A 26,679-nucleotide genomic window follows, 5' to 3' on the forward strand; every position below is an offset into this window, starting at 1 on the left:
GAAAAGGAGCCCTTATAGTGAGTTTTTGATGTTTCAGATTTTCTGCACTATTTCTGGACCTATTAAGTAAATTATCATATCCCAATATGTAGTAGGGGTAATAATAATAATATTAGCAAATACCTCCAATTAGAAATTTAGTAAAGTTTTTCAGATTGGTTATGTCGCTTACCTCATGTAGGGCATTTCAGTAGCTTAGATATCCATGGTTATGACCGCTAAGAGCTGTCTAACTAACTATATCCTCTCTATTGTCTGCATCCCCCAGCCATGCTTCGGTGATGCCCATGAGCTGCTTTGAGTGCCACCGTACTGTGAACACGGTTGTTCCTCATCCTCCTCCTCCTCCAAAACTGTCCCCTGGCTAGACATTTGTGTACCTGGTGTGAATAGTCCATGTTCCTCCTCCTCTTCCTCTTGTTCCACCACCTCATCCTTCATCACCTGAAGCTTTTTTTTCTAGAAGACATAGAAGTGGGATAGTAATGCTGATGATGGCGTCATCGGCCCTGCCCACATTTGTAGAGTAATCGAAGCAGTGCAACATGGCACATGTCCTGTTTGAAGGCCCACTCATTGGTCATGAAGTAGTTTTGCTCCTCGGTGAGGCGCACCCATGTGTGCTGCACAGGGCCGCCATCAGGGCATTACTGCCCTTACTGGTGTATGGAGCCTGGGGACCAGAAGGAAAGAGGGGGGCCCAGTCATGCTGGCTGCTCGGGAGGTGGGCCCCTCCCCTCTTCTCTTCTACTCACCGGGTCCCAGGGGCAAGGGGGCCAGTCACCTGCACTTCCAACAGTAACGCTGCTTTACTTTTCACAACTATGCGTGCAGCATCTCGCATCTCTTGTCTTACAGCGCAGGGGATGTTCAGGAAGGAAATGGAGGCGGCACACGGAGGCCCTGAGTGACGGCTGGGAGGCACTTGTGTCGGGGGGAAAAGATATGCCCCCCTGACAAACTTCTGGTATGAGGGGCACATTATAAAAATGATTATTTCAGCGTTTGCAGGGACCCGAACTAAAAGAGCCACCTTGGCAGAATGCAGCATTAGTGCTGCACAACTTGGCTCTTTTAGTTAAAAACACCTGGGGGGGTGAGAGATTCCCTTTAAGGTACATCCTTAACAGGGTAATGACTTGTATCTAAGGCAAAATAATTAACCCCAGACCAAAATGTTCCTCCACCACTTTGGCTATGTTCACACGCAGCGTTTTTGATGCGTTTTCCAACTTTAGCATTGCTTTCAGCCAATACAAATGCATTCACTTGGAAATGTCATTGTAGCATTTAACAACCCTAGCTGGCCATGTGGTGTGTGACACATCTTGTTTCATTTCTGAAGTAGGGACTCTTAAAGTCACAAAGCCTATTTTTAGAGGGGCATCAGGCAGCATTAACCCCTTTCTGACATCGGACGTACTATCCCGTCCATGTGGGGTGGGCCCCTATGACCATGGACGGGATAGTACGTCCAGCGCGATCGGCGGCGCTCACGGGGGGAGCGCCGCCGATCGCGGCCGGGTGTCAGCTGCCTATCGCAGCTGACATCCGGCACTATGTGCCAGGAGCGGTCACGGACTGCCCCCGGCACATTAACCCCCGGCACACCGCGATCAAAGATGATCGCGATGTGCCGGCGGTACAGGGAAGCTTCCCGCAGGGAGGGGGCTCCCTGCGGGCTTCCCTGAGCCCCCCGCAGCAACGCGATGTGATCGCGTTGCTGCGAGGGTCTCACCTCCCTCCCTGCTCCCTCCAGCCCCGGATCCAAGATGGCCACGGATCCGGGTCCTGCAGGGAGGGAGGTGGCTTCACAGAGCCTGCTCAGAGCAGGCACTGTGAAGGCTGCAGCACTGTAAGTAAGATCAGTGATCTGACAGAGTGCTGTGCACACTGTCAGATCACTGATCTGTGATGTCCCCCCCTGGGACAAAGTAAAAAAGTAAAAAAAAAAAAATTTCAAATGTGTAAAAAAAAATAAAAAAAAATATTCCAAAATAATGAAAAAAAAATAAAAATATTATTCCCATAAATACATTTCTTTATCTAAATAAAAAAAAAAACAATAAAAGTACACATATTTAGTATCGCTGCGTCCGTAACGGCCCGACCTATAAAACTGGCCCACTAGTTAACCCCTTCAGTAAACACCGTAAGAAAAAAAAAAAAAACGAGGCAAAAAAACAACGCTTTATAATCATACCGCCGAACAAAAAGTGGAATAACACGCGATCAAAAAGACAGATATAAATAACCATGGTACCGCTGAAAAAGTCATCTTGTCCCGCAAAAAACGAGCCACGATACAGCATCATCAGCAAAAAAATAAAAAAGTTATAGTCCTGAGAATAAAGCGATGCCAAAATAATTATTTTTTCTATAAAATAGTTTTTATCGTATAAAAGCGCCAAAACATAAAAAAATGATATAAATGAGGTGTCGCTGTAATCGTACTGACCCGAAGAATAAAACTGCTTTATCAATTTTACCAAACGCGGAACGGTATAAACGCCTCCCCCAAAAGAAATTCATGAATAGCTGGTTTTTGGTCATTCTGCCTCACAAAAGTCGGAATAAAAAGCGATCAAAAAATGTCACGTGCCCAAAAATGATACCAATAAAAACGTCAACTCGTCCCGCAAAAAACAAGACCTCACATGACTCTGTGGACCAAAATATAGAAAAATTATAGCTCTCAAAATGTGGTAACGCAAAAAATATTTTTTGCAATAAAAAGCGTCTTTCAGTGTGTGACGGCTGCCAATCATAAAAATCCGCTAAAAAACCCGCTATAAAAGTAAATCAAACCCCCCTTCATCACCCCCTTAGTTAGGGAAAAATTAAAAAAATGTATTTATTTCCATTTTCCCATTAGGGCTAGGGTTAGAGTTAGGGCTAGGGTTAGGGCTAGGGTTAGGGTTAGGGTTAGGGTTAGGGTTAGGGCTAGGGCTAGGGTTAGGGCTAGGGTTAGGGCTAGGGTTAGGGTTAGGGCTAGGGTTAGGGCTAGGGCTAGGGCTAGGGTTAGGGCTAGGGTTAGGGTTAGGGCTAGGGTTAGGGCTAGGGCTAGGGTTAGGGCTAGGGTTAGGGCTAGGGTTAGGATTAGGGTTAGGGCTAGGGTTAGGGCTAGGGTTAGGGCTAGGGCTACAGTTTGGGTTGGGGCTAAAGTTACAGTTAGGGTTTAGATTACATTTACGGTTGGGAATAGGGTTGGGATTAGGGTTAGGGGTGTGTCAGGGTTAGAGGTGTGGTTAGGGTTACTGTTGGGATTAGGGTTAGGGATGTGTTTGGATTAGGGTTTCAGTTATAATTGTGGGGTTTCCACTGTTTAGGCACATCATGGGCTCTCCAAACGCGACATGGCGTCCGATCTCAATTCCAGCCAATTCTGCGTTGAAAAAGTAAAACAGTGCTTCTTCCCTTCCGAGCTCTCCCGTGTGCCCAAACAGGGGTTTACCCCAACATATGGGATATCAGCGTACTCAGGACAAATAGGACAACAACTTTTGGGGTCCAATTTCTCCTGTTACCCTTGGGAAAATACAAAACTCGGGGCTAAAACATATTTTTTGTGGGAAAAAAAAGATTTTTTATTTTCAGGGCTCTGCGTTATAAACTGTAGTGAAACACTTGGGGGTTCAAAGTTCTCACAACACATCTAGATTAGTTCCCTGGGGGGTCTAGTTTCCAATATGGGGTCACTTGTGGGGGGTTTCTACTGTTTAGGTACATTAGGGGTTCTGCAAACGCAACGTCTGCAGACCATTCCATCTAAGTCTGCATTCCAAATGGCGCTCCTTCCCTTCCGAGCTCTGCCATGCGCTCAAACGGTGGTTTCCCCCAACATACAGGGTATCAGCGTACTCAGGACAAATTGGACAACAACTTTTGGGGTCGAATTTCTCCTCTTACCCTCGGGAAAATACAAAACTGGGGGCTAAAAAATAATTTTGTGGGGAAAGATTTTTTTTTTTAATTTTCACGGCTCTGCGTTACAAACTGTAGTGAAACACTTGGGGGTTCAAAGCTATCACAACACATCTAGATGAGTTCCTTAGGGGGTCTAGTTTCCAAAATGGTGTCACTTGTGGGAGGTTTCTACTGTTTAGGTACATTAGGGGCTCTGCAAATGCAATGTGACACCTGCAGACCATTCCATCTAAGTCCTCATTCCAAATGGAGCTCCTTCCTTTCCGAGCCCTGCCATGCACCCAAACAGTGGTTCCCCCCGACATATGGGGTATCAGCGCACTCAGGACAAATTGGACAACAAATTGTGGGGTCGAATTTCTCCTGTTACCCTCGGGAAAATACAAAACTGGGGGCTAAAAAATAATTTTTGTGGGAAAAAATTTTTGTTTTATTTTTACGGCTCTCCCTTATAAACTTCTGTGAAGCCCTTGGTGGGTCAAAGCGCTCAGCACACATCTAGATAAGTTCCTAAGGGGGTCTACTTTCCAAAATGGTGTCACTTGTGGGGGGTTTCTACTGTTTAGGTACATTAGGGGCTCTGCAAACGCAATGTGACACCTGCAGACCATTCCATCTAAGTCTGCATTCAAATGGCACTCCTTCCCTTCTGAGCCCTCCCATGTGCCCAAACAGTGGTTCCCCCCCACATATGGTGTATCATCGCACTCAGGACAAATTGGGCAACAAATTTTGGGGTCCAATTTCTCCTGTTACCCTCAGGAAAATACAAAACTGGGGGCTAAAAAAATAATTTTTGTGGGAAAAATATTTTTTGTTTTATTTTTACGGCTCTGCATTATAAACTTCTGTGAAGCACTTGGTGGGTCAAAGTGCTCACCACACCTCTAGATAAGTTCCTTAGGGGGTCTACTTTCCAAAATGGTGTCATTTGTGGGGGGTTTCAATGTTTAGGCACATCAGTGGCTCTTCAAACGCAACATGGCGTCCCATCTAAATTCCTGTCAATTTTGCTTTGAACAGTCAAACGGCGCTCCTTCCCTTCCGAGCTCTCCCATCCGCCCAAACAGTGGTTTACCCCCACATATGGGGTATCAGCGTACTCAGGACAAATTGTACAACAACTTTTGGGGTCCAATTTCTTCTCTTACCCTTGGGAAAATAAAAAATTGGGGGCAAAAAGATAATTTTTGTGAAAAAATATGATTTTTTATTTTTACGGTTCTACATTATAAACTTCTGTGAAGCACTTGGTGGGTCAAAGTGCTCACCACACCTCTAGATAAGTTCCTTAGGGGGTCTACTTTCCAAAATGTTGTCACTTGTGGGGGGTTTCAATGTTTAGGCACATCAGTGGCTCTTCAAACGCAACATGACGTCCCATCTCAATTCCTGTCAATTTTGCATTGAAAAGTCAAACGGCGCTCCTTCCCTTCCGAGCTCTCCCATCCGCCCAAACAGTGGTTTACCCCCACATATGGGCTATCAGCGTACTCAGGACAAATTGTACAACAACTTTTGGGGTCCAATTTCTTCTCTTTCCCTTGGGAAAATAAAAAATTGGGGGCGAAAAGATAATTTTTGTGAAAAAATATGATTTTTTATTTTTACGGTTCTACATTATAAACTTCTGTGAAACACTTGGTGGGTCAAAGTGCTCACCACACCTCTAGATAAGTTCCTTAGGGGGTCTACTTTCCAAAATGGTGTCACTTGTGGGGGGTTTCAATGTTTAGCCACATCAGGGGCTCTCCAAACGAAACATGGCGTCCCATCTCAATTCCAGTCAATTTTGCATTGAAAAGTCAAATGGCACTCCTTCGCTTCCGAGCTCTGCCATGCGCCCAAACAGTGGTTTACCCCCACATGTGGGGTATTGGCATACTCAGGACAAAATGTACAACAATGTTTGGGGTCCATTTTCTCCTGTTACCCTTGGTAAAATAAAACAAATTGGAGCTGAATTAAATTTTTTGTGAAAAAAAGTTAAATGTTCATTTTTATTTAAACATTCAAAAAATTCCTGTGAAGCACCAGAAGGGTTAATAAACTTCTTGAATATGGTTTTGAGCACCTTGAGGGGTGTAGTTTTTAGAATGGTGTCACACTTGGGTATTTTCTATCATATAGACCCCTCAAAATGACTTCAAATGAGATGTGGTCCCTAAAATAAAATGGTGTTGTAGAAATGAGAAATTGCTGGTCAACTTTTCACCCTTATAACTCCCTAACAAAAAAAAATTTTGGTTCCAAAATTGTGCTGATGTAAAGTAGACATGTGGGAAATGTTACTTATTAAGTATTTTGTGTGACATATCTCTGTGATGTAATTGCATAAAAATTCAAAGTTGGAAAATTGCGAAATTTTCATAATTTTCGCCAAATTTCCATTTTTTTCACAAATAAATGCAGGGACTATCAAAGAATTTTTACCATTGTCATGAAGTACAATATGTCACGAGAAAACAGTGTCAGAATCACCAGGATCCATTAAAGCGTTCCAGAGTTATAACCTCATAAAGGGACAGTGGTCAGAATTGTAAAAATTGGCCCGGTCATTAACGTGCAAACCACCCTTGGGGGTAAAGGGGTTAATATTCTTAAAGGGCCATTATTAAACGGTGGGTCTGCCATGCTGTTATTGTCTATGCAGTGAGTGGCTGGGCTGCCAAGAATTACAACGCACCCCAATACCCTCTTCATGAGAGGTACAGGAGGGCCTCCTGAAAAAATGTTGTATATACATATATACAGTACAGACCAAAAGTTTGGACACACCTTCTCATTTAACCCCTTTCTGACCTCGGACGGGATAGTACGTCCGAGGTCAGAAGCCCCACTTTGATGCGGGCTCCGGCGGTGAGCCTGCATCAAAGCCGGGACATGTCAGCTGTTTTGAACAGCTGACATGTGCCCGTAATAGGCGGATATCTGCCCGCGCCTATTAACTAGTTAAATGCCGCTGTCAAACGCAGACAGCGGCATTTACCTACCGCATCCGGCCGGGCGGCCGGAAATGACGGCATCGCCGACCCCCATCACATGATCAGAGGTCGGCGATGCTGCACAATAGTAACCATAGAGGTCCTTGAGACCTCTATGGTTACTGATCGCCAGTAGCTGTGAGTGCCACACCTGATTTTCTGCTACATAGCAGCAAACATCAGATCGCTGCTATGTAGCAGAGCCGATCGTGCTGTGCCTGCTTCTAGGCTATTGAAGCATGGCAAAAGTAAAAAAAAAAAAAAGTAAAAAAAAAAATGTAAAAAAAATAAAAAAAAATATAAAAGTTTAAATCACCCCCCTTTTGCCCCAATCAAAATAAATCAATAAAAAAAAAATCAAATCTACACATATTTGGTATCGTCGCGTTCAGAATCGCCCGATCTATCAATTAAAAAAAAGCATTAACCTGGTCGCTAAACAGTGTAGCGAGAAAAAAATTCGGAACACCAGAATAACGTTTTTTTGGTCGCCGCGACATTGCATTAAAATGCAATAACGGGCGATCAAAAGAACGTATCTGCACCAAAATGCTATCATTAAAAACGGCATCTTGGCACGCAAAAAATAAGCCCTCAACCGACCCCAGATCATGAAAAATGGAGACGCTACAAGTATCGGAAAATGGCGCAATTTTTTTTTATTTTTTTTTAACAAAGTTTGGAATTTTTTTCACCACTTAGCTAAAAAATAACCTAGTCATGTTAGGTGTCTATGAACTCGTACTGACCTGGAGAATCATAATGTCAGTTTTAGCATTTAGTGAACCTAGCAAAAAAGCCAAACAAAAAACAAGTGTGGGACTGCACTTTTTTTGCAATTTCACCGCACTTGGAATTTTTTTCCCGTTTTCTAGTACACGACATGCTAAAACCAATGATGTTGTTCAAACGTACAACTTGTCCCGCAAAAAAATAAGCCCTGACATGGCCAAATTGACGGAAAAATAAAAAAGTTATGGCTCTGGGAAGGAGGGGAGTGAAAAACGAACACGGAAAAACGAAAAATCCCAAGGTCATGAAGGGGTTAAAGAGTTTTCTGTATTTTCATGACTATGAAAATTGTACATTCACACTGAAGGCATCAAAACTATGAATTAACACATGTGGAATTATATACTTAACAAAATAGTGTGAAACAACTGAAAATATGTCTTATATTCTAGGTTCTTGAAAGTAGCCACCTTTTGCTTTGATGACTGCTTTGCACATTCTTGGCGTTCTCTTGATAAGCTTCAAGAGGTAGTCACCGGAAATGGTTTTCACTTCACAGGTGTGCCCTGTCAGGTTTAATAAGTGGGATTTCTTGCCTTATAAATGGAGTTGGGACCATCAGTTGTGTTGTGCAGAAGTCTGGTGGATACACAGCTGATTGTCCTACTGAATAGACTGTTAGAATTTGTATTATGGCAAGAAAAAAGCAGCTAAGTAAAGAAAAACAAGTGGCCATCATTACTTTAAGAAATGAAGGTCAGCCAGTCCCAAAAATTGGGAAAACTTTGAAAGTGGCCCCAAGTGCAGTGGCAAAAACCATCAAGCACTACAAAGAAACTGGCTCACATGAGGACTGCCCCAGGAAAGGAAGACCAAGAGTCACCTCTGCTTCTGAGGATAAGTTTATCCGAGTCACCAGCCTCAGAAATCACAGGTTAACAGCAGCTCAGATTAGAGACCAGGTCAATGCCACACAGAGTTCTAGCAGCAGACACATTTCTACAACAACTGTTAAGAGGAGACTTTGTGCAGCAGACCTTCATGGTAAAATAGCTGCTAGGAAACCACTGCTAAGGACAGGCAACAAGCAGAAGAGACTTGTTTGGGCTAAAGAACACAAGGAATGGACATTAAACCAGTGGAAATCTGTGCTTTGTTCTGATGAGTCCAAATTTGAAATCTTTGGTTCCAACTGCCGTGTCTTTGTGCGACGTAGAAAAGGTGAACGGATGGACTCTACATGCCTGGTTCCCACCGTGAAGCATGGATGAGGAGGTGTGATGGTGTGGGGGTGCTTTTCTGGTGACACTATTGGGGATTTATTCAAAATTGAAGGCATGCTGAACCAGCATGGCTACCACAGCATCTTGCAGCAGCATGATATTCCATCTGGTTTGCATTTAGTTGGACCATCATTTATTTTCCAACAGGACAATGACCTCAAACACACCTCCAGGCTGTGCAAGGGCTGTTTGACCAAGAAGGAGAGTGATGTGGTGCTACACCAGATGACCTGGCCTCCACAGTCACCAGACCTGAACCCAATCAAGATGGTTTGGAGTGAGCTGAACCACAGAGTGAAGGCAAAAGGGCCAACAAATGCTAAGCATTTCTGGGAACTCCTTCAAGATTTTTGGAAGACCATTCCCAGTGACTACCTCTTGAAGCTCATCAAGAGAATGCCAAGAGTGCGCAAAGCAGTCATCAAAGCAAAAGGTGGCTACTTTGAAGAACCTAGAATGTAAAACATATTTTCAGTTGTTTCCCACGTTTTTGTTAAGTATATAATTCCACATGTGTTAATTCATAGTTTTGATGCCTTCAGTGTGAATTTACAATTTTCATAGTTATGAAAATACAGAAAAATCTTTAAATGAGAAGGTGTGTCCAAACTTTTGGTCTGTACTGTATATATATATTTTTTTACCAAGATAGTAAATAGACCTAGGGTATTAGACAGACCAAAAATTGGAATTTATGCATGAAAAAAACTATTTTTAGACCACACATAAAATGGACGTCGGACAGAGATAACAGAATATTTCAATATGTGGGATGTATTTTAAAAAATGAAAATAAATAAATACTGTATACACCAAGGGTATCAGCGCAAACAATGGAATGTATGTCTGAAAAGACAAGATTTGAAGACCACTGATAGACCAGACATGTGACTGAGAAAATACTGTTTCAATATGTGGGATGAATTTTTTTAAATTAAAAAAACACAAAATATTGTACACAGCAAGGGTATCAGACCAAACACTGGAATGTATTGTTGAAAAACCCAGATTTGAAGACCACACATAGACCAGACGTGTAACTGAGATAACAGACTGTTTCAATATGTGGAATGTATTTTTTTTATTTTAAAAATCAAAAAATACTGTATACACCAAGGATAGCAGTGTAGCAGACCCAAAAATGCAATGTATGCCTGCAAAGGAAGGATTTGGACACCACAGATACACTGTGCGTCTGACGGAGATAACACAGTGATCAAAATGTGTTCTTGTTTTCTTTTGGCCCACCAAAATTGTGTCCGTAAGTAGGCTATGCCACTAAAATAAAACATTTGGAGTACTAAAATTGTCCAAACAATTCCCCATGGGGTGTGCATTTTTTAAAAATGTTTTATGGGTATCATATACACCATTGCTCAAAAATTGAATGGCTGTAGCAGCATACCACACATTCACTATGGTGTTCTAGTGGAAACGAATGATTATATGTTGAGGAAGGGATTGTTAAAAACTAGGCCCAATGTTAAGGAGCGGGTCTCATACACTTGTAATGCCCATACACGAAGTGCATGGGCTAACCAACATTCACCCATTATGGGTAAATTTTTTTAAATAAATTTCCTCCTAGTTTGTAAGCTTGCGAGCAGTGCCCTGATTTCTCATGGTATGTGTTTTGATCTGTGTTTATTGTTATGCTGTAATGTCTATTGTCTGTACAAATCCCCTCTATAATTGTAAAGCTCTGCAGAATATGATGGCGCTATATAAATAAAATTATTATTATTTATTATTATAAAAAATATTTTCTGGGCATCAAAGACACGCTTGCCAAAAATTAGACTGGCTGTAACAGCACAGAACACATTAAACTTGGTGATCTAGTGGCGGACAAAGGGAAACATAAGATAAATTAAAATTAAATCAAAGAAAAAAATAAAATATGTGACTCCACCTATGAAAGAAAATAACAAAAGGGAGGGGCGAACACAGGCTCATAAATATGAAGTCAGAATGTGTCCAACGGGATCTGTTTGTCCCTAGCAACAGCTCAGAGACAGGGCACTAAATAAAAACATAAGTCTTTGAATAATTTTCTGTTGTAGAGGTATATACCTCATTAGAGGACTGTCCAGAGCTATGAAAAATGGAAAATATAATAATAAATTAAGAAGAAGATACGTACATCTCCTTTTTACGAAATTTTCCCCTGGGGGAGTAACATTTCTTTTGGTTTCAAATTGGTAACGGCAATCATATAGACACTTTTGCCAAAAATTGCACTGGTGTATCAGCACAGAACACATTAAACTTGGTGATCTATTGGTGGAGAATGAGGAAACATTGATGAAGACCTTATTAACCATTTAAGCCCCAAGGGTGGTTTGCACGTTAATGACCTGGCCAATTTTTACAATTTTGACCACTGTCCCTGTATGAGGTTATAACTCTGGAATGCTTCAACGGATCTTGGCGATTCTGACACTGTTTTCTCGTGACATATTGTACTTCATGATAGTGGTAACATTTCTTCAATATAACTTGCGTTTATTTGTGAAAAAAATGGAAATTTGGCAAAATTTTGAAAATTTTGCAATTTTCCAACTTTGAATTTTTATGCCCTTAAATCACAGAGATATGTCACGTAAAATAATTAATAAGTAACATTTCCCACATGTCTACTTTACATCAGCACAATTTTGGAACCAAAAATTATTTTGGTTAGGGAGTTATAAGGGTTAAAATTTGACCAGCAATTTCTTATTTTTACAACACCAATATTTTTTAGGGACAACATCACATTTGAAGTCATTTTGAGGGGTCTATATGATTGAAAATAACCAAGTGTGACACCATTCTAAAAACTGCACCCCACCCCTCAAGGTGCTCAAAACCACATTCAAGAAGTTTATTAACCCTTCAGGTGTTTTACAGGAATTTTTGGAATGTTTTAAAAAAAATTAACATTTAACTTTTTTTCAAAAAAAATTTACTTCAGTTCCAATTTGTTTTATTTTCCCAAGGGTAAGAGAAGAAATTGGACCCCAAAAGTTGTTCAATGCAAAATTGACTGAAATTGAGATGGGACTCCATGTTGCGTTTGGAGAGCCCCTGATGTGCCTATACATTGAAACACCCCACAAGCGACACCATTTTGGAAAGTAGACCCCCTAAGGAACTTATCTAGATGTGTGGTGAGCACTTTAACCCACCAAGTGCTTCACAGAAGTTTATAATGCAGAGCCGTAAAAATAAAAAATCATATTTTTTCGCAAATATTATATCTTTGTCCCCAATTTTTTATTTTCCCAAGGATAAGAGAAGAAATTGGACCCCAAAAGTTGTTGTGCCATTTGTTCTGAATATGTTGATACCCCACATGTGGGGGTAAACCACTGTTTGGGCGCATGGCAGAGCTCGGAAGGGAAGGAGCGCCGTTTGACTTTTCAATGCAAAATTGACTGGAATTGAGATGGGACACTATGTTGTGTTTGAAGAACCCCTGATGTGCCTAAACATTGAAACCCCCCACAAATGACACCATTTTGGAAAGTAGACCCCCTAAGGAACTTACCTAGATCTAGAAGTGTTTCACTACAGTTTATAATGCAGAGCCGTGAAAATAAAATAAAAAAATTCACAAAAATTATTTTTTAGCCCCGAGTTTTGTATTTTCCCAAGGGTAACAGGAGAAATTCAACACCAAAAGTTGTTATCCAATTTGTCCTGAGTACGCTGATACCCCATATGTGGGGGGGAACCACCGTTTGTGCGCATGGCAGAGCTCGGAAGTGATGGAGCGCCATTTGGAATGCAGACTTAGATGGATTTGTCTGCAGGCATCACGTTGCATTTGCAAAGCCCCTGATGCACCTAAACAGTAGATACTCCCAGAAGTGACACCATTTTGGAAAGTAGACCCCCTAAGGAACTTATCTAGCTGTGCTTTGACAGCTTTGGACCCCCAAGTGTTTTACTACAGTATATAATGCAGAGCCGTGAAAATAAAAAATCATTTTTTCCACAAAAATTATTTATTAGCCCCCAGTTTTGTATTTTTCCAAGGGTAACAGGAGACATTGGACCCCAAAAGTCATTGTCCAATTTGTCCTGAGTACGCGGATACCCCATATGTGGGGGGGAACCACCGTTTGGGCACATGGCAGAGCTCGGAAGGGAAGGAGCACCGTTTGACTTTTCAATGCAAAATTGACTGGAATTGAGATGGGACGCTATGTTGTGTTTGAAGAACCCCTGATGTGCCTAAACATTGAAACCCCCCACAAATGACACCATTTTGGAAAGTAGACCCCCTAAGGAACTTATCTAGAAGTGTTTCACTACAGTTTATAATGCAGAGCCGTGAAAATAAAAATAAAAAATTCACAAAAATTATTTTTTATCCCCGAGTTTTGTATTTTCCCAAGGGTAACAGGAGAAATTCAACACCAAAAGTTGTTATCCAATTTGTCCTGAGTACGCTGATACCCGATATGTGGGGGGGAACCACCGTTTGTGCGCATGGCAGAGCTCGGAAGTGATGGAGCACCATTTGGAATGCAGACTTAGATGGATTTGTCTGCAGGCATCACATTGCATTTGCAAAGCCCCTGATGCACCTAAACAGTAGATACTCCCAGAAGTGACACCATTTTGGAAAGTAGACCCCCTAAGGAACTTATCTAGCTGTGCTTTGACAGCTTTGGACCCCCAAGTGTTTTACTACAGTATATAATGCAGAGCCGTGAAAATAAAAAATCATGTTTTTCCACAAAAATTATTTATTAGCCCCCAGTTTTGTATTTTTCCAAGGGTAACAGGAGACATTGGACCCCAAAAGTCGTTGTCCAATTTGTCCTGAGTACGCGGATACCCCATATGTGGGGGGGGAACCACCGTTTGGGCGCATGGCAGAGCTCAGAAGGGAAGGAGTGACATTTGGAATGCAGACTTAGATGGATTGGTCTGCAGGCGTCACGATGCATTTGCAGAGCCCCTGATGCACCTAAACAGTAGAAACCCCTTAGAAGTGACACCATTTTGGAAAGTAGACCCCCTAAGGAACCTATCTAGATGTGTTTTGACAGCTTTGAACCCCCAAGTGTTTCACTACAATTTATAATGCAGAGTCGTGAAAATAAAAAATATTTTCCCACAAAAATGTTTTTTTAGACCCCCAAATTTTTATTTTTCCAAGGTTAACAAGAGAAATTGTGCAGCGCCCCAGAGACCTGGTCGTTGCAGTAATGTCGCTTTGCCGCTAAGGAGGGTGATGTTATGTCTGATTGCACTAAAGGAATTCACCTGACCAGGTATCACAAGCACACATTACCCTTCACACTCTGGCCACTAGGGGGAGCAAAAGGCACTATGTATTAGGCCACTCCTCACACTGGTAAAACTAGGGGTCGGATAGGAAGTTAGAAGAGAACGCACCCTGGGAGAGCTCCAGGGAGGACCTGCCAGGGGTGGGATCCAGGCAGGTACCTAGCAGAAAGAGTAGAAAATGACGGAGCCACGCCTGCACTACCTTGCGGCGGCATCCTAAGAAAGGACACGAAGAGAAGGATATTGTGGAGAAGTGAGAAACGAGATCAAAGCACAAAGGAGAGCCAGTAGGAGTCGTGCCCCGAGAACGGCAACATCCTACTGAGGCGCGTAGCCGGGGGCTGGAACACCGAGGAAGTAACTGACTCCAAGCATTACTTCAAACAGCGGCAGGACAGTTGATTATAGGTTGGCTGTCTACCATACATCACCTAAGAAGACATAGGGGGCAAGCGTGGAGAGGGGCGTTTCTAGGGTCCCAGAATAGCTCCGAGCCTTTCCATCAAATGGGTGCGTCCTATCCAGATAAACTTGGGGGACAGAGAGAGAGAGAGAAAGAACTAATACGAAAGTTGTGAGGACTATCCCGAATGCTCAGCAGGGAAGAACTACAACACACAGGCGCTAGTGGTAGGCACTGATTTCCTCCTGCAAAGGGAACTCTGGATGTGCCTCCTCGCCTACTGTATCCATTCCTCACCCATCCGTTGTAGATTGTGAGCCTTCGCGGGCAGGGTCCTCACTCCTCCTGTACCAGTTATGACTTGTATTGTTTAAGATTATTGTACTTGTTTTTATTATGTATACCCCTCCTCACATGTAAAGCGCCATGGAATAAATGGCGCTATAACAATAAATAATAATAATAATAATGTGCCTTCGGAACGGCCGGACTCAGCCAGCCCTGTTAACAGTGCTCTGGATTGCAGATCCCGATGCCTTCAGTAAAAGGTAAAGAGACTGCAAGCCTGTGTCCTCGTTATTAACCGCACCTCACATCATCACCACCTACACTACTGGGAATCCCTGGGGATATACTTCACCTGTGGGAAGGCATACCATCTAGCTGTCATAACACCACCCCAGTGGGCCCCAAGCAGCGTCGGTCACTCTGACCAAATACCACAGGTGGCGTCACAAAACCTTGGCTGACTTTCATCACCCCTTTCATTGGACGCCCCTTATCAGGGTCACAGACCAGGTCCAGCCACCATGACAACCCCAGAACCGAGACAGAGAGGACCGGTATCGAGTAACCCGCGGCCCTGCGTCTGGGGGCGCTCCAATTGGACCCCAATAGTTGTTGTCCAATTTGTCCTGAGTATGCTGATACCCCATATGTTGGGGTAAACCCCTGTTTGGGTGCAATGGAGAGCTCGGAAGTGAAGGACCACTGTTTTACTTTTTCAACGCAGAATTGGCTGGAATTGAGATCGGACGCCATGTCGCGTTTGGAGAGCCCTGATGTGCCTAAACAGTGGAAACCCCCAATTCTAACTGAAACCCTAACCCCAACACACTCCTAACCCTAATCCCAACCATAACCCTAACCACACCCGTAACCCTGACACACCCCTAACCCTAATCCCAACCTATATACCCAACCCTAACTTTAGCCCCAACCCTAACTTTAGCCCCAACCCTAACCATAAATTTAGCGCCAACCCTAATTTTAGCCCCAACCCTAGCCCCAACCCCAACCCCAACCCTAACCCTAATGGGAAAATGGAAATAAATACATTTTTTAAATTTTTTTATGTTTCTCTAACTAAGGGGGTGATGAAGGGGGGTTTGATTTACTTTTCTAGCGGGTTTTCTAGCGGGTTTTCTAGCGGATTTTTATGATTGGCAGCCGTCTCACACTAAAAGATGCTTTTTATTGCAAAAAAAAATTTTGCGTTACCACATTTTGAGACCTATAATGTTTCCATATTTTGGTCCACTGAGTCATGTGAGGTCTTGTTTTTTGCGGGACGAGTTGAAGTTTTTATTGGATACATTTTCGGGCACGTGACATTTTTTGACCGCTTTTTATTCCGATTTTTGTGAGGCAGAATGACCAAAAACCAGCTATTCATGAATTTCTTTTGGGGGGGCATTTATACCGTTCCGTGTTTGGTAAAATGGATAAAACAGTTTTATTCCTCAGGTCAGTACGTTTACAGCGATACCTCATTTATATCTTTTTTTATGTCTTGGCGCATTTTATACGATAAAAACTATTTTATAGAAAAAATTATTATTTTTGCATTGCTTTATTATGAGGACTGTAACTTTTTTATTTTTTGCTGATGATGCTGTATGGCGGCTTGTTTTTTGCGGGACAAGATGACGTTTTCAGCGATACCATGGTTATTTATATCCATCTTTTTGATCGCGTGTTATTCCACTTTTTGTTCGGCGGTATGATAATAAAGTGTTGTTTTTTGCCTCGTTTTTTTTTACGGTGTTCACTGAAGGGGTTAACTAGTGGGACAGTTTTATAGGTTGGGTCGTTACGGACTAAATATGTGTACTTTTATTGTTTTTTATTATTATTTAGATAAAGAAATGTTTTTATGGGAACAATATTTTTTTTTTCATTATTTAGGATTTTTTTTTTCTTTTACACATCTAAAATATATTTTTTAAACTTTTTTACTTTGTCCCAGGGGGGACATCACTGTATAGAGACAGATCGCTGATCTGGCGTGCCCTGTTGCTTGGTTACCAGAGCCTGCTCTGGACCCGGAAGTACTCCCTGCAGAACCCGGAAGTAGCCCCGCGGCCATTTTGGTTCTGGGGCCTGCAGGGAGGAGACGCTAGGTACAAGGTGAGCACATCGCCTTGTACCGATCTTCTCAGGGAAGCACGCAGGGAGCCCCCTCCCTGCGCGATGCTTCCCTATGCCCCGGAACACTGCGATCGCGGAGTGCCGGGGGTTAGTGTGCCGGGGGCGGTCCGTGACCGCTCCTGGCACATAGTGTTGGATGTCGCCGATCGCCGATCGCATATGACGTACTATCCCATCACTGGGAATTAAGTCCCAGGTCACCTTGATGGGATAGTACGTCATATGGGATTAAGGGGTTAAAAACTAGGCCCAAAGTAAAGGAGTGCATCTCCTAGACTTGTAATGCCCATACATGAAGTGCTTGGGCTGACAAACATTTCCCCATGGAAGTTACATTTTAAAAAATTTATTTATGGGTTATCATACACACCCTTGCCCAAAAATTGAATGGCTGTAGCAGCATACAACACGTTCATCATGGTGTTCTAATGGCGGTGAATGATATGTAAAGGAAGGCATTATTAAAAACTAGGGCCAATATTAAGGAGCGGGTTTCCTAGACAAGTAATGCCCATACATGAAGTGCTTGGGCTGACAAACATTTCCCCTTGGGGTTACAGTTTTTAAAATTAATTTCTGGGTATCATACACACCCTTGCCCAAAAATTGAATAGCTGTAGCAGCATACAACACATTCACCATGGTAATCTACTGGTGGAGAATGAGGAAACATTGATGAAGGCCTCATTAAAAACTAATGCATATAGACCAACTCAGCGCACCACTATATATATATAGTAAATCTAATGGGGGTGCAATATCTGCAGTAAGAACGTGTACAGAACACAGTAAGAAGGAAAGCACTGCTGTAACATATGCACACCACACCAATATACACAGAATTACATACAAAAAATATAAGGTGGGTGAAAATAAACCTAGGCTTATTACCAACTACAGTAGCCATTGGGCACAGATTAGGACCATTTTACATAAACATTGGGGTATTCTAACTACTGATCTTCCTAGCTCCAATGTGGTTGGGGATCAGCCATTGTTGACTGCCAGAAGAGCCCCTAACTTTAGGGATGTTCTTATTAGGAGCCACTATGTGAGGCAAACCGTTAGGCTTAACCGGGGGATCAAGTTGAGGGGTTCCTTTGCATGTGGCGGCTGCAATATACTGTATGTTCTCCCATGTTACCCACTAGGGATTTTTTTACCAACCCAGGAGATGGTAGAGAGCATAGACTTTGTTCTTATATTAATTGCAAAACCGCCTGTGTCATCTATGCCCTGATCTGCCCATGCCAACGGGTTTATGTAGGCCAAACATCACAGGAACTGCGATGCAGGGTTCAAAAGCATTTTTCAATGATTAATCTTGCACTGGCCGACTCTATGAAGGGCAAGGCCCTCACCCCAGTGGCATCCCACTTTTTAGCAGAACACGCAGGTCGGGTTACCAATACGCGGGTGATAGGGCTTGAATGGATCCATACTTCAATCAGGGGGGGTTCACCCAAGCAAGCCTTATTACGTTCTGAATCACAATGGATCTTTAAACTCTTTGGACCTGCAGGTCTGAATGAAGAACTACTATTTACCGGGTTTTTGGGATTACATCTTGAGACTGCCTGAAGGATTATGCATAGGCTTTTGCGTTTGTTACTACACGTCATTCGCCTGAGGAGATTTTGGACTGACGGGCTGCGTTCCTATGACTAATTCATGGACACTGCTATGTACATATATTTTCTACATGTCCAACGGAGACTAAACCAAACCTCAGGCCCTGTGCATAAAACAAGACAATGTAAGTGGCAGAAAGTGGCTGGCTGATATACCACAAACTAACAGGATTGCAGTATATCCACTTTGTGATAATTTGAATCTCACTTTTTTTTTGGGGGGAGACTAAACCAAACCTCAGGCCCTGTGCATAAAACAACACAATGTAAGTGGCAGAAAGTGGCTGGAAGATATATGAAAAAATACAAGGACTGTAGTACAATTTCAATCTCCCTACAATGAACTCAGGACAAGTATGGCAGCAATAAAAAGGACTGCTGCACACAAAAGTGTGGACAAATAAACAAGATAACTGTGCAGAAAGGACGAACAGGGTTTTTGCTTTTAAAAAAGCAGTTGGTTTGCACAGCGGCGTGCAAACAGCAATGCAGCTATCAGGGAGCCTTATAAGGCAGCCTAATAAGCTACAGCGCTGATGCACAAAAATATAGCCTCCACTGTCCCTGCAAACAAATGGTGGTGTTGGACAGTGGAAATCGCTGCAGCACAAGCAGTTTGGGGGTTAATCTTCCCTCCCTAACTATATCCCTTCTTGTGATGAAGCTGCGGCAACCTCTCCCTATGCTACGATTGGCAGAAGTAAGATGGCGGCCGGCGTGCACGCCCCTTTATAGCCCCTGTGACGCTGCAGAAAGCAAGCCAATCACTGTCATGCCCTTCTCTAAGATGGTGGGGACCGAAACCTATGTCATCACGCTGCCCACACTCTGCGTCCTCCTTCATTGGCTGAAAAATGGCGCTGATCGTGTCATACGAAACGCGAGTTTGGCTCGAAGATCGCCGACCTCATGGCCGATCCCACACTAGGATCGGGTCGGGTTTCATGAAACCCGACTTTGCTGAAAGTCGTCGATTTTTGAATTTGTGCGATCCATTTCGCTCAACCCTACTGCTGACGGTAAAAACGCAATACGAACTGGAGTGTTACTCCTACTGACCTTTTTTTTTTTTACTTTCCTTATGCGAACCTCACATTGCTTAATAAAATGGTCAGCTTTACCACAATACAAGCATAGCCCTTCAGCAAACCTCTTCTCCCTCTCCTGGGAACGAGAGGACATCGCCCCAAGTTGCATCGGTTCCCCGCTGTCGACGGGGCTATCCTGAGAGACTGGGTCCAGCATTATAAGAGTCTTCTCTTCACTCCGCCTGTCTCTTAATCTTCTATCCACACGGATAGCTAACTGCATAGCAGTTTCCAAAGTATCAGGTGCAGGATATGCAATGAGCAGATCTTTAACTCTTTCACTCAAACCTACTAAAAACTGACTCTTGAGCGCTGGGTCATTCCACCTGACCTCTGCGGACCATCGTCTGAACAGGGTGCAATACCTCTCAGCATCCACAGAGCCCTGTTTAAGCCGTCTGAGCTCTACTTCAGCTGATGTGACCCAATTAGGATCATCATATAACAACCCCATAGCAGAAAAAAATGCTAGGATCTTCAGGATGTAATGAAAACGCCCAGATTTGAGGTTCACCTCGCAATAAAGACATAATAATCCCCACACGCTGTAATTCGCTCCCTGATGATCTGGGTCTAAGCCGAAAATATAGTAAACATGCATTTTTAAACGTAAAAAAAATTCCTGCCGTTTACCAGAAAAAAACTCAGGTAATCCTACCTTATTTTCTTCAGGGCATGCTCCAGAGCAATTACTCATGTGCTGTTGAAGGTTGGTTACATCCAAAGCCTTGCAAGCATTGAGCAAGTTCCTGGACGCTGCACATATTGAAAGAATCAGGGAATTTTTTTTTTTTATATGTGTGGCTGGACAAACTGTTACGACACTGCAGCACAGAACTAGGAGAGATGGGGGAAAGCTGACCCTGCACTAAGACTAAGCTGAAACCCTACGATGGAGTGGGCGACCCATTCCTTGCGAATAGACCCACCGACGATCCTAGTCTAAACTCAGCGAAGGCCTATAGATAAGGGCAAGCTGGTCCCTAAAAGATCTAAGGACTGGGTACAAAAAACAGGTCACCTCCTAATAGGAAACACAAGAAGGCTGCAGAAACAAACTGAAATCAGAAACAAAAGATAGCAGAACCAGAGATCCCAGAATTGCAAAATATCAAACACAGAAAGCTGTCTAAGCATCTAGCCAGAACTCTGGCAAATTAACACTGTTGTCCAGCAAGAAATGGGAGGCAGGTGCTGGGTAATAAAGGGTGATACAATCACCTGACCAAGACAACCCAGCTTTAGGGGAAAAAGACCAGCAGCCAGAAAACCACAACAAGATGGCGGATGGTCAAAACAAAACAGATTTTAACAATAGTAGTATAATGTACACCCATAATAGTATAATGCAACACCATAATAGTATAATACACCCCTATAGGGGTATAATGTACCTTCATTGTAGAATAATGCAAAACATAGTAGTATAATGCAGCCTTATAGAAGTATAATGCACCCCCATAGTAATATAAGGCAGCCATACAGTAGTATAATGCACCCCAACAGGAGTATAATGCACCCTCATAGCAGTATAATGCATCCTCATAGAAGTATAATGCACCCCCATAGTAGTATGATGCACACCATAGTAATATAATGCTACCCAATAGTAGTGTAATGAACACCCATGAAAGTATATTGCACACACATAGTAGTATAATGCAGCCCCATAGTAGTAAAATGCACCCCTATAGGAGTATAATGCATCCCCATAGAAGTATAATGCAGCCCCATAGTTGTATAATGCACCCTTATAGGAGTATAATGCACCCCATAGTAAAATAATGCAGCTCTATTGAAGTGTAATGCAACCCCATAGTAGTGTAATGCAGCCCCATACGGTAGTAGTATAATGCAGCCCCATAGTAGTATAATGCACCAATACAGAAGTATAATGCACCCCATAGTAGCATAATGCAGTCAAATAGGAGAATAATGCACCACTATAGAAGTACAATGCACCTCCATAGTAGTATAATGCACCAACATAGAAGTATGATGCAGCTCTATAGTAGTATAATGCAGCCCCATAGTAGTATAATGCAGTCCTATAGTATAAACTTGAAAAAGCCACTTAGGCGAAATGTACGTTGGAGTCGGAGTCCTTGAGGGTCACAGATCATCTTCACACTGGTACTAGTATTGCTCCAGAGGTTTTATGCACTTTTTTTGTCTTGATTAGACTATTTATTATGAAACCATATGCACTTTATTAAGATGGATTGTCCATTTCTTTTTTCATCCATCTTCTGCACCTTGGAGGGCTATATATTATTTTTCTAGTATATATTTTTTATTATATGGATTTGGTCTCCTCATTCGGTATATCCTTTATATGCTGTAGTATTGTTGGTTGTTTCCTTTTTTGTACTGTTTTTTTGTTTGTTATTATTTTTTGTAATAAAATTATATTTTTATACCTTATTGTGATCATTGCCTTATGTTCACTTTGACATTGGTTTATATTTGATGGTGGACATTTATTCACTTTTGTGAATTTTGTTGTTTTGCAGTCCTATAGTAGTTAAATGCACCCACATAGTAGTATAATGCATCCCAACTGTAGTATAATGCACACCCATAGCAGTATAATGCACCCACATAGTAGTATACTGCGCCCCATAGTAGTATAATGCACCCCTATAGGAGGATACTGCAGCCCCATAGTAGTATAATGCACACACATAAAAGTATAATGCACCCACATAGAGGTGTACTGCATCCCCATAGTAGCATCATGCACACCCACAGTATTATAATGTAGCCCCATAGTAGTATAATCCACCCCTATAGTAGTATAATGCACCCTCATAGTAGTATAATACAGCCACATAGCAGTATAATACAGCCCCATAGTAGTATCATGCACCCCTATAAGAGTATATTGCACCCCCATAGTAGTATAATGCACACCATAGTAGTATAATGCAGCCCCATAGTAGTATAATGTAGTCCTATAGTAGTATAATGCACCCCCATAGTAGTATAATGCACACCATAGTAGTATAATGCAGCCCTATAGGAGTATAATGCACCCTTATAGAAGAATAATGCAGCCCACAGTAGTATAATGCAGCCCCACAGTAGTATAATGCAGCCCCATAGTAGTATAATGCACCCCCACAGTAGCATAATGCACCCCCATAGAAGTATAATGCAGCCCCATAGTAGTATAATGCAGCCCCATAGTAGTATAATGTAGCCCTATAGTAGTATAATACAGCCCCATAGTAGTATAATGCAGCCCCATAGTAGTATAATGCAGTCCTATAGTAGTATAATGCACCCCAGAGTAGTATAATTCAGGCCCATAGTAGTATAATGCACCCCCGTAGCAGTATAATGCACCCACATAGCAGTATAATGCGCCCCCATAGTAGTATAATGCACCCCATAAATGGATACTGCAGCCCCATAGTAGTATAATGTAGTCCTATAGTAGTATAATGCACCCCCATAGTAGTATAATGCACACCATAGTAGTATAATGCAGCCCTATAGGAGTATAATGCACCCTTATAGAAGAATAATGCAGCCCACAGTAGTATAATGCAGCCCCATAGTAGTATAATGCAGCCCCATAGTAGTATAATGCAGTCCTATAGTAGTATAATGCACCCCCGTAGCAGTATAATGCACCCACATAGCAGTATAATGCGCCCCCATAGTAGTATAATGCACCCTATAAATGGATACTGCAGCCCCATAGTAGTATAATGCACCCGCATAGAAGTATAATGCACCCCATAGAAGTATAATGCAGCCCCATAGTAGTTTAATGCACACCCACAGTAGTATCATGTAGCCCCATAGTAGTATAATCCACCCTTATAGTAGTATAATACACCCTCATAGTAGTATAATACAGCCCCATAGTAGTATAATGCACACCTATAGGAGTATATTGCACCCCCTTAGAAGTATAATGCAGCCCCATGGTAGCATAATGCAGCCCCATAGTAGTCTTATGCAGCCCTATAGTAGTATAATGCACCCCATAGTAGTATAATGCAGCCCCATAGTAGTATAATGCAGCCCCATAGTAGTGTAATGCACCCCTATAGGAGTATAATGCATCACCATAGAAGTATAATACAGTCCTATAGTAGTATAATGCACCCCTATAGTAGTATAATGCACCCCCATAGCAGTATAATGCACCAATATAGTAGTATAATGCTCCCCATAGTAGTATAATGTACCCCTATAGAAGGATACTGCAGCCCCATAGGAGTATAATGCACCTGCATAGAAGTATAATGCTCCCGATAGAGGTATGATGCAGCCCCATAGTAGTATAATGCACACACACAGTAGTATAATGTAGCCCAATAATAGTATAATCCACCCCTATAGTAGTATAATTCACCCTCATAGTAGTATAATACAGCCCCATAGTAGTATAATGCACTCCTATAGGAGTATATTGCACCCCTTTAGAAGTATAATGCAGCCCCATAGTAGTCTTATGCAGCCCTGTTGTAGTATAATGCACCCCATAGTAGTATAATGCAGCCCCATAGTAGTATAATGCAGCCCCATAGTAGTGTAATGCAGCCCCATAGTAGTATAATATAGCCCTATAGTAGTATAATGCACCCCCATAGTGGTATAATGCAGCCCCATAGTAGTATAATGCAGCCCCATAGTAGTATAATACACCCCATAGTAGTATAATGCACACCTATAGGAGTATATTGCACCCCCTTAGATGTATAATGCAGCCCCATGGTAGTATAATGCAGCCTCATAGTAGTCTTATGCAGCCCTATAGTAGTATAATGCAGCCCCATAGTAGTATAATGCAGCCCCATAGTAGTGTAATGCACCCCTATAGAAGTATAATGCATCCCCAGAGAAGTATAATGCAGACCCATAGTAGTATAATACAGTCCTATAGTAGTATAATGCACCCCTATAGTAGTATAATGCACCCCCATAGCAGTATAATGCACCAACATAGTAGTATAATGCTCCCCATAGTAGTATAATGTACCCCTTTAGAAAGATACTGCAGCCCGATAGGAGTATAATGCACCTGCATAGAAGTATACTGCTCCTTCATAGAGGTATGGTGCAGCCCCATAGTAGTATAATGCACACCCACAGTAGTATAATGTAGCCCAATAGTAGTATAATCCACCCCTATAGTAGTATAATGCACCCTCATAGTAGTATAATACAGCCCCATAGTAGTATAATGCACTCCTATAGGAGTATATTGCACCCCCTTAGAAGTATAATGCAGACCCATATTAGTATAATGCAACCCCATAGTAGTCTCATGCAGCCCTGTTGTAGTATAATGCACCTCATAGTAGTATAATGCAGCCCCATAGTAGTATAATGCAGCCCCATAGTAGTGTAATGCAGCCTCATAGTAGTATAATATAGCCCTATAGTAGTATAATGCACCCCCATAGTGGTATAATGCAGCCCCATAGTAGTATAATGTAGCCCTATAGTAGTATAATGCACACCCATAGTAGTATAATGCACCCTTATAGGAGTATAATGCATCCCCATAGTAAAATAATGCAACTCTATAGTAGTGTAATGCACCCCCATAGTAGTGTAATGCAGCCCCATAGCAGTATAATGCACCACTATAGAAGTATAATGCACCCCCATAGTAGCATAATGCAGTCACATAGGAGTATAATTCACCACTATAGAAGTACAATGCACCTCCATAGTAGTATAATGAACCCACATAGAAGTATAATGCAGCCCTATAGTAGTATATTGCCTCCCCATAATAGTATAATGCAGCCCCATAGTAGTATAATGCAGCCCTATAGTAGTATAATGCACCCCCATGGTAGTATAATGCAGCCCCTTAGTAGTATAATTCAGTCCTATACTAGTATAATGCACTCCATAGTAGTATAATGCAGCCCCATAGTAGTATAATGCAGTCCCGTAATAGTATAATGCACCCTTATAGAAGTATAATGCACCCCCATAGTAGAATAATGCACCCCCTAGTAGTATAATGCAGCCCCATAGTAGCATAATGCAGGCCCATAGTAGTATAATGCAGCCCTATAGAAGAATAATGCAGCCCCATAGTAGTATAATGCACCCTTATAGAATTATGATAACATACCAGAACTGATATAGTATGACCATATTTAGAGGAAAACTCCACTAGAACTATAGAAAACATATGAAAAAAACAGAGCTTTTAAATTCCAAAACATAACCAAAAATGCTACAAAAAATAAATAAACTAGTGTAAGGCAAGAAAGAGGTGTATAAAAATGTATAACTTTATTATAGTACAAATATTAAAGCCAAACACACAAGTACAAAACATAAAAACAAAAAAAAACTGAACAGGTCTACAGAATGATGATACAAACTGGCAGGGGCCGGCAATCCAATAGAACAGAGGCACTCACAAATATATGATAAGTCTACATACCAAAAAATGCACAATAAATATATAGGCAGAATGTCATATCACATGGCATGTATGGAGGACAGAGCAACCTAATGGAAACCCACTAAGATAAATGGGGATAGAGTACGCCACATATCACAGGCAAAAACAGACCAGGATATGAGTGGGAGGTAACATGTAATAACCCGGCCACATTATAATAAAGCTGGCAGTGCAACGCCAAAAGTACATAGGGATGAAATGATAGGCATATCTTACCCGTGGACACCGTGACCCACCGCACAGATACCCCATCTGTGCGGTGGGTCACGGCGTCCACGGGTAAGATATGCCTATCATTTCATCCCTATGTACTTTTGACGTTGCACTGTCAGCTTGTGCTGTGCTGGCACCGCTATATCGACGACATTCTGTTTTTGTGGAGTTGGTCTGCCGACCAGCTCGAGGAATTTATGCGGTGTCTTAATGAAAATGCCTGCAACATTAAACTTACATATATATCTAATCCG

This window comes from Ranitomeya imitator, chromosome 3, assembly GCF_032444005.1.
Source record: "Ranitomeya imitator isolate aRanImi1 chromosome 3, aRanImi1.pri, whole genome shotgun sequence".
Lineage (NCBI taxonomy): Eukaryota > Metazoa > Chordata > Amphibia > Anura > Dendrobatidae > Ranitomeya > Ranitomeya imitator.